General features: G+C 43.0%; 1 pseudogene across 1 annotated transcript; it reads right to left on the reverse strand.

Annotated features, from left to right (window-relative positions):
- Positions 1 to 215: 215 nt before the first annotated feature.
- Positions 216 to 2,859, reverse strand: LOC116076517 (annotated as a pseudogene). The gene is made up of 2 exons (XR_004112972.1): positions 399 to 2,859; positions 216 to 269 (listed from the first exon to the last, which is right to left on the reverse strand). The product of XR_004112972.1 is annotated as a WD repeat-containing protein 75 pseudogene (transcript).
- Between the last annotated feature and the right edge of the window lie 7,097 nt (positions 2,860 to 9,956).

The following is a 9,956-nucleotide window of genomic DNA, read 5'->3' on the forward strand; positions in this document are numbered from 1 at the left end:
ATCAACCAACCAGACCACCCAGAGCTCCCAGAAATTAAACCACCAACCAAGGAGTACACATGGTGGGACTCATGGCTCCAGCTGCGTATGTAGCAGAGGATGGCCTTGTCAGGCATCACTGGAAGGGAAGGCCCTTGATCCTGTGAAGGCTCAATAACCCAGTGTAGGGGAATGCGAGGGCAGGGAGGCAAGAGTGTGGGGTGGGGGGAACACTCTCATGGAAGCAGGGCGAGGGCAAAGGGAATAGGGGATCTCCAGGCCAGGGGGAACTGGAAAAGGGGATTAAACAAAAGACTTTTAATATTTTGTCTTAAAATGAAATCTTTAAACAATTTTGGAGTATTGACAGTAAAATTAAGTACAACATGTCTCTGTGTCATGCCCCAGCCATGGCTTACTCCAGAGCAGTCAGTCCGCCAGCTATAATCTACTTTTCTGAACTCCCTCAGCTCTCTCTTCAGATTTTGACAGCTGATGTAGAGCATCTTCTCCCAAGTCTGTGTTATTTGTTTCCTTCGCTCTTTCAGTAAGACCATACTCTTCGTCAGAATCATCACTCTCTGTTTCCCTCCATATCTACATCATCAGGAATTTCTTCAGCACTTTTTCCCTGTCTCTTTAGACAGCAGCAGTGAGTTTATAAACAGAGAGCACAGGAAGGAAGCTGATGGCAGTAGGTGGGCTGGGGTGTGAAGAAGCTCAGTAATTGCAGGTGTGGTCTCCGTTAAGGGGACTTGTGCCACTCCATCCTCGGAGGTTTCCATTAGCTTTGCATCCTGCTGTTTGTTGCCTGCGCTTTACCAATATAAAAGAAAACAGGGTCGTTAGCAAACTCCCTCCTGCCAGCAGCTGTCTGCTTGTTGGTGTGAGTTTCTTTTTGGGAGACTTTGTACTGAATGTCAGGAAGCACTATGATATAGTTAGGAAGTAAAACTGAGATCTGTTTAGCCTCTGAGCTTCTGAGGTGAATGATTCTGGGACATCTCGTGGAATAAACACTCCCCACTGGACTTCCTCTCTCGAGACATTCTTTGGCATATACAATGCCCTTGGCTTGCTAGGTTTAAATACAAATAGATCTGAGCCCACTGTAGACTGAGCCACTGCAGCAACATGGTCTGAGTAGGGGTCTTGTTCCATGGCTCTAACATTTAACTTTGCACTCCACTGCATTGAACAGCTGAGCAGATCCCCACCAGAGAATGTCATTCTCAGTAGTGCCAAGAAGATACATGGAGTGTGTCAGTCCTCCAAAGCGAAGGTGCCTTATTTTCCCAGTTCGTTGGCAAAATATACATTTTAGTTCCCTTGTTTTTGAATCCCATACTGTAACTATTTCCTCAAAACTAACTGCTAGTAAGGAGCCATCTTCAGAGAAACAACAACTGGTTGCTTGATACTTGTGGTAACTACCCACAAAGTCACAAGTCCAGTCAACGGCCTTTCTGTACATATCTGAGTCATCTGTTAATATCCACACTTTAAAGTGGCCATCTCTGCTAGCTGTGAGAAGTATGGGTTTTTCATAGTTTCCTGCATTATTGAAACAGAGAGCTGTGATGTGGTCATCATGTGGCATGATGATCTTTGTGTTAAGAACCAACCCTTGGGTTTTCTTGCTATAGCCCTACAGTTTCATTTGCAGCTCGAGCTCATTTTCATTTTCTTGCCATTGTTCAACTGTTGCCAACCAAGTCTCAGAGCAGCCAAAGGCAGCCTTCGTTAGTTCAATTTGGATTAGACCCTCATCACTGATGTACTCTTGCTGTATGATATCTAGAGTATATAACTGCTTGTCACCCTGGAGAGAATCAAACTGCAGATGACCAGGCTTTCCATTCAAATCCAAAGCTTTGATTTTTGGGTCAACCATCAAACCAGTAGATACACTGCTATCTTTTACTAGGCCTTGAATTACTGCAGTCATGTCAAGATTTCGGTGAATAACTGTTATCTTGTTATCAGAGTGAGAAGTACAGAACCAATCTCCCACAGGTGAGATAGAAGATGTGCTCAATAGAAGATCCTAATCGAGGAAGAAACTCTTTGTTCTCCTCTGATCCGTCTCGCCACTCCACAAGAACATACTCCCGCCCGACACTCAGCAGACTGGTGCCTGTTACTGTAAAAGCCAAATCCATAACTGTGTCGTGGTGCCAATGCAAGCATGTGTATGTGTGCTTCTTATCATCATGAAGATTTCTCCAAAGGCGGATTTTGCCATCCATGTGCCCACAGAAAATGCAGTCTTCCTTTGGGTGGCAGGCTACACATGTGAACTTGTTCTTTGCATTCTTCTTGGTTTTTGTTTATGGTAAAGTAAAATTGCATGTTTTTTTTTTTCTTTTGGAAAAAGTAAACAGCTAAGTAAAAGTCCCAGACTGCAGCGACATGTTCTCTCTCATTTCCCAAGGCAATGCACTTGGGGGACCTGTTTATGTAATCCAAAACGAAGGTGAGCTCCTTAGCTTCCACATCCCGGCTTGTTGATTTGAGCAGTTTCACTGATACCAGCTGAAATACGTCTGGCTCTTCTTTACTTGTAAGGAAGACAGAATCTCCAGTGTGGGGAGGAATAAGGAGGGCATGGAGTTTAGGTCCACCAATGAAAGTCTTTATCCAAATGCCATCGAGATAGTCCCACAGCTTAAAGGAACAAGAGTAGAGCTGCAGATGGTTGTTGGGGTTGATGAGGAGTCCAGACACCAGATGTTTGTGCCCACGAAGGATGTGCACATACTCTTCTGTGGCTGTGCTGCAGACCTTCACAAAGTCTCCTGAGACACGGAAGATACACGTGGAATCCAGAGAGAACACGGCTCTCCTGAAGTTCAGCCGGCTACCACCACAGCGAACCATGCAGACTCTCTTCTACCATCTTCACAAAGACACAGGAACCTGATAAGACAGGTTTTTGTTTTTGTTTTTTTTCAATATAAGCATAGAAATAAGTACCGCACCAAGAGGGAAAGAAAAGGCAAGGACAGCAGTCCAGGGTACTGTAACAAAAGTGTAATAGAACACATAAAGATGGCAATCTGAAGCTATCGCTGGGAAGGGCTGTCTTGCCAAGTAATGAAACGTATTGACAGCAATACCAAGCTGCCATTGGAATGTCATAGAGACACTGGATTTTTCAAGCAAAGTGGCTGGAGGTCATTCAAGATATTCGTGCTGTTATAACAGATCAACTAGAGATATTTTTATTCCAAACTCCTGGATGAGAAAGTATTTGGAATGAAGTACAGTGCACTTTTATACTTTATATGTGGATGAAAACTGATTTTTATTTCCCTGTGAATTTAACAGTCTTTTTTTAAGACTTGAGAGCCAGTGTACAGGGACAAGAGGTTGACTTAATGTGAAGCTAGTGTTTATGTTTTCTTGATAGGACAGAGAATTCCTGCTCTGCTTTCTGTCTTCCACTGAGAGCCTGGGGACCCTGGGGTGTGGTGCTGGCCTCTTCAAAATATTTCTAAATTGTTGCTCAGTGTTTCGTTTTGTTTTATCTCAAAGCTGCTTTCTTTATATTACTAGACCTCAAAGAGGCTCATATGGAAAAGAGAACAGAGACATTTGACTATTTTCACTGGTTTTCATTCTTCTTTTTAATAGAGAATTCACTTGAAACTGGAAATCATTAAAGTCTGTTTTCTAGCCTCAAAGTATGTGCCTCTGCCTTGCAATAGGCTGGCTTAAACAGATTGGTAAATTCAATTCCAAAACTGCAGAAATCGACCTCTTCCAAATAAGTATGTGGTTGTTTCTGTAGATTCTTGTTGTTTATGTATTAAAATAAAGCAAAGCCATCCTTTCTAACATTTTTTATCTAAACAGAAATTCAACGCTATCATTCCGAATGCCGTCTCCATTCCACAATATTGTGTCAGCAGTTCTCAACCTGGGAGTCACCTAAGGTCATCAGAAAATACAGATATTTACGATACAGTTCATAACAGCAGCAAAGGTGCAGTTAGGAAGTAGTGGCAAAAATATCTTATGGTAAGGGGCCACCATGAGGAGCTGTGTTAAAGTGTCCCAGGACTGGGAAAGTTAGAGCCACTGCTTTTGGCCCTCTTTAGCCAACTTATTTTTTCCTCTTGCTCACTCACTACTATTTTCCTACTGTATCAGGACCTACTAAGGGCTAGCATTGTGCTGAATGTGTTACCTGGAGGAAATTTTAAAAATGTGACCCTAGTTTCTCACAGGCAGAGTCTTCGCACGGTACTCATCTTTTAGAGAAAGGAATAAGACCAGGACTCTGTGGTACCTTGCCCTGTAGTGTTTTAAATCATGCCATTTGTGCTAGAGAGCCTTGGTTCCCATCCTGGTCTACTTCTTATTATCTTTGTTATCTGGAAGTGATCACTTAAGTACACCTGAGAAGTTCTGAAGAAAGTCTGCCTTCACTGGATCCCCTTCCCCCTAGCGGGCCTGCCTGGTTGGGCCTCAGTGAGAGAGGACAGTCCTGCTTTGACTTGATGTCGCAGGGCAGGGTGGTACCCAAGGGGGCTCCCCCTTCTCTGAGAGAGAGGGAGGGGTAATGAGGTGAGGGACTTGTGAGGGTGAGAATAGCAGAGAAGAGGGAAATAGCAGGCTATGGCTGGGATGTAAAGTGAATAAGTAAATAAAAAAAAATTTTTTTAAATGTGGCTTCATGTGACTACTGGATAAATCTAGTTGATGGATCTAAGAATTTCTGTACAGCTGAAATTTCTGCCTCTTCTACCTACTACAAACTTTTTGGTTTCCTTGCTCCCGGGTCACTTGCTCTCCTTTTGTGGTCCTTGACTTCTCCCCATCTTTGCTTTTGATCTTTGGCTATGGAGCTCTGCCCACTCTACTAGAGAGGGGACTTTACTGCTCCATCCATCCATGTACCAGTTAGGCTTTTGTTGTGGGAGTAATTCATGACAAAACACAAAAGCAGTTATCAATCTAAGTTTAAAATTTGAGAGTGTATACATTTTCTTAAAACACATAGTCTCAGATTTTCCTAAACCCATTCATACAGAATTATGGGCCAGCTGACATTCCTGTCATTCGAGCCCAAGGTTTCTGTTGGAATAGTTCCATGATCTATTGAGACTGTGACAGCCTGAGAAGACTCTGTCACCAACTCAAAGCAGGTAATTCAAAGGCTACAGTGAATGGTTTTTCTTCTCTTCCCTTTTCTTTCTTGTAAGTATATGACAACTATTTTGTTAAATGGAGCTTTCCCTCAATGTAAAAAGGCGCTCAAACTTTTTGATGAGCTTTTATGTAGGTAAAAGTCCTGTGGTTGTCATGAATAGGCAAGCAAACAAAATCAACAAAACAAAAACAACTCCTTTAAGTTTCCCACGTCTTCGTTTCCAGTACTGTAGGGCTATTGTAAGGATTATTCATTAAGGGCTTATAATATTGTTGGCATAGGGCAATACAGAGTGGGCATCATTATCATTCTCTGGGCCTCGTTTTTATCATTTGTGAAGTGGATGCAATAAGCATTTTGGCTGCAAGTTCCACAGGGTAGAGAAGCTAATGTCTTTTCACTAATTGATTGTAAGCCAGAGATGCCTATAGACAGTAGATACCAATGAGACTTAAGTAGCTAGACAGATGACTTTTACATGTAAAACACTTAGCCTAGGGCCTAGAACATAGCAAGTGTTCAAAACACATGAAGGTTAATGTATCTTTAGCTATTTTATGGAATCCTCCACCTGACCCATGTCCACAGCACTGTTTGGTTGTGGAAACTAGGCCTCAACAAAGCCCACCCTGAAATAGTAACTCCTTGGCAAGAGAAGAGTTAGAGAGGAAAGCATTGGATCAGAAATCCAGGAGATCAAGACTAAGTCTCAGTTCAACCATTTCCTTAGAAGGGTTGATTCTCAGCCATTAAACAAGTCACTTCACCTCTGTGTGTCTGTTGCCTTCATTGTAACACAAATAATTTGGATTGGAAGGTACCTCTGGATCTTTTGCCACTTGCAAAGCATAACAAGTCATTGTCCCTGAGCCTTTAACAGCTTTTAGGATTTATCCTCCATGTATGTTAGCATGCTTGTTTTACACACACACACACACACACACACATACACACATACACACACACACACACACACACACACACACACACACACACACACCCTCCAATGTGTATGCGTGAGCCAGTGCCTGCTCTGAGTTTTTACCTAATATGGCAATATTTCTTCTAGAGCAATGGATTCCTCTCTCCTTTTAACCTTTTTTGGTGATGATTACATGTTTGTTGAACATCTGGATCTGGCATCCTTATTAGGTTGTAAATGAGAAAGGAAGGCATGATTAAGGAAAGTTAATGACCTGCTTTTTTCATTCCAGCCCAGCGTGATTTCCCACTTTCATACTTACCTATTTTTATGCTAATTATTTGTCTTTTTTTAATATAGCCAACTGGTTCGGGTGTGTATATGTGTGTACCTCATCCCTCTATTTTAGAGGAGTGGTCACAAGATGCATACTATTTTTGGACCTCCTATTAGAGAGTTCTCTCTTACAATTCTGAAAGATCAGAGGTCCTGAGGCATCCATCCTTAAAGCCAGTTTAGTCCTTTCTTCTCTTCCCGGCACTCAGCAGATTAAACAGCAGCTCCCTGTTTTCCAGCATCTTCTATAGACAGCCACCTTCTGTGGAGGGCCTGGACCCTGCGCCAGCCACTGACTGAGACCTTCACATATCTTTTACACATTATAGGAAACCATTTTCTCTAGGCTTATTAAATTATATTTTAGGAGAAATTGATCTTTTGATATTATCAACATTCATGTTAATAGTTCCTTGTAGTTTGATGACTAGAGTAGTAAGAGACTGAGTAAGGCTTTTCTTCCTTTTTATTCTCTCTCTCTCTCTCTCTCTCTCTCTCTCTTTCTCTCTCTCTACAGAGCAAAAGTTTATCTTTGATTCCCAGCACTATGCAGTGCAGGCAGTCTTGCTCAGCCGTTGATACTCAACTGCATCTCAGGGACCCATGGTACTTCTTATAGGTCCTCCTCATTGACATTCAGGGTCCTTTCTATTGAGGCTGCCAGATGACAACAGCGAATGTGGATACTAAATAGGTTTTTATTGGCCAGGGCTAGATACCTATCACTCTCTGCCCACAAACCATTGCCAACAACTTAGATGCGTGACTATAACCTAACTTCTGGGAAATGTAGTCTGGATACCTGCCAAGTAGAAAGGACCTGGAGAGTCAGGTGTGGTGGTGTGCATCTGTGATGTCAGTGCTTGGGAAGCTGAGGCCGGAGGATCATGAGCTTGAGACAAATCCAGGTTACACAGCAACACATTGTCTCGAAAAAAAAACCAAAACAAACAAAACACAAACAAACAGGAAGAAATGGTGTGGGCGGATATACACCAAGTCACTGCTGTCAATGATGGAAACATACAATTTCAACTCAGCGTTATGTGTTATCAATGATCCAGATAAGCAGTCAATAAATGGAGACTGAAGGGACGGCACCGCAGTTAAGAGCACTGGCTGCTCTTCCCGGAGAAGACCAGCACTTGGTTCCCAAACACACATGTCGGGGAGCTCGTAACCACCTATAACTGCAGCTGTGTGCTATCTGATGCCCTCTTCAGATCACCTCATGTACCCACACATACATGACCTCACACATACAAACACACTTTTTAAAAAAATAAATCTTAAAAAAGAATCAACAAATGGTGACCCTTGTGTCTTAGTCAGGGTTCTTTAGAGTCACAGAACTAATGGAATGTCTCTCTATTTAAGGGAATTTAATGTGATGACTTACAGTCTGTAGTCCAACTAGCCCAACTATGGTCATCTGTGAATGGGAAATCCAAGAATCCAGTAGTTGCTCAGTCCCACAAGGATAGTTGTTTCAGCTGGTCTTCAATATAAACTGAAGTCCTGAAGAAGTAGGTTCCAACAGATGTGCTGGCAAGTGAGTGCAAGCAGCAGAAGAAGAGAGAATCTTCCTTCTTCCAATGTCCTTATGTAGGCCTCTAGCAGAAGGTATGGTCCAGATTAAAGGTGTACACCACCACTCCTGGATCTGAAACTTGCTTTGCCCCAGGCTGACATCGAACTCAGAGATCTCCTTGCCTCAATCTCCAGGGATTAAAGGCATGTACTATCTTGCCTGGGCCTAAGCTTTTTATGACCACTATGCCTCAAGAATTCCTTTTGAAGATCCAGGTCAGAAACTTGAGCCTTCCAGCCCCAAGATCTGGATCACTTGTGAACCCTCCATTGCTGGCTTATAGTACGTTCCAAATATAGTCAAGTTGACAGCCAGGAATAGCCATTACACCTTGTTACCTCGGTACATCAGATCCTATCAATTAACCACTGTGTAAACCCCAAGTAGACACAAAGCCTTGTATTAATGATCTCTGTCCTTAAGAATAAGCAGTAGAGCCGGGCGGTGGTGGTGCACACCTTAAATCCCAGTACTTGGGAGGCAGAGACAGGTGGATTTCTGAGTTCGAGGCCAGCCTGGTCTACAGAGTGAGTTCCAGGACAGCCAGGGCTATACAGAGAAACCCTGTCTCGAAAAACCAAAAATAAATAAGTAAGTAAATAAATAAATAAATAAATAAGCAGTAGAATTGAAAACTGGTACAACCAATATGGAAATCAGTCTGGCACTTCCTCAGAAAATTGGACATAGAAAATTGGACCTGAGGACCTAGCTATTCCACTCCTGGGCATATACCCAGAAGATGTTCTAACATGTAATAAGGACACATGCTCCACTATGTTCATAGCAGCCATATTTATAATAGCCAGAATCTGGAAACAACCCAGATGCCCCTCAATAGAGGAATGGATACAGAAAATGTGGTACATTTACATAGTGGAATACTACTCAGCTATTAAAAAAAAAATGACTTCATGAAATTTGCAGGCAAATGGATGAAACCTGAAAATATCATCCTGAGTGAGGTAACCTAATCACAGAAGAACACACATGATATGTACTCACTGATATAGTATTAGCTCCAAAGCTCAGAATACCCAAGATACAATCCACAGACCACATGAAGCTCAAGAAGAAGGAAGACCAAAGTGTGGGTGCTTCAGTCCTTCTTAGAAGGCAGAACAACATACTCACGGGAGCAAATACAGAGACAGTGTGGAGCAGAGACTGAAGGAAAGGCCAACCAGAGACTACCGCACCAGGGGATCCATCACCAAACCTGGGCGCTATTGTTGACACCCAGAAGTGCTTGCTGACTGGAGCCTGATGTGGCTGTCTCCTGAGAGGCTCTGCCAGAGCCTGACAAATACAGGGGCGGCCTGTATTTGGACTGAGCGCAGGGTCCCCAATGAAGAAGTTAGAGAAGGGACTGAAGGAGCTAAGGTTTGTAGCCCCATGGGGAGAGCAACAGTGTCAACAGGCCAGACCCCCTGGAGCTCCCAGGGACTGGGCCACCAACCAGAGTACACATGGAGTGACCCATGGCTCTGGCCACATATATGGCAGAGGATAGCCTTGTTAGATATCAAGGGTGGAGAAGGAGAAGCCCTTGGGCCTGAGGGTGTTTGTTGCCTCAGTGTAGGGGAATGCCAGGGAGGGAAGACAGGAGTGGGTGGGTGGGTGGGGAAGCACCTTCATAGAGGCAGGGAGAAGGGGGATGGGACAAGGGGTTACTGAAGGGGAGACCTGGAAAGGAGGAAACATTTGAAATGTAAATAAAGAAAATATCAAATTAAATAAATATATACATAATAAAAAAAAAGAATAAGCAGTAGGGCTGGGAGTGGTAGTACACATCTTTGATTCTAGCACTGGACAGGCAGAGGCAAGAGAGTATTTGTGAGTTCCAGATCAGCCTAGGCTATAAGTGAGCTTCAGGACAGCCAGAACTACATAGAGAAACCCTGTCTAAAAAAAAAAAAATGGATAAAATAGAGGAATTTCCACATTATATTTTCATATTATATGTC

The sequence above is a fragment of the Mastomys coucha genome, unplaced genomic scaffold, assembly GCF_008632895.1.
Source record: "Mastomys coucha isolate ucsf_1 unplaced genomic scaffold, UCSF_Mcou_1 pScaffold4, whole genome shotgun sequence".
Taxonomy (NCBI): Eukaryota; Metazoa; Chordata; class Mammalia; order Rodentia; family Muridae; genus Mastomys; species Mastomys coucha.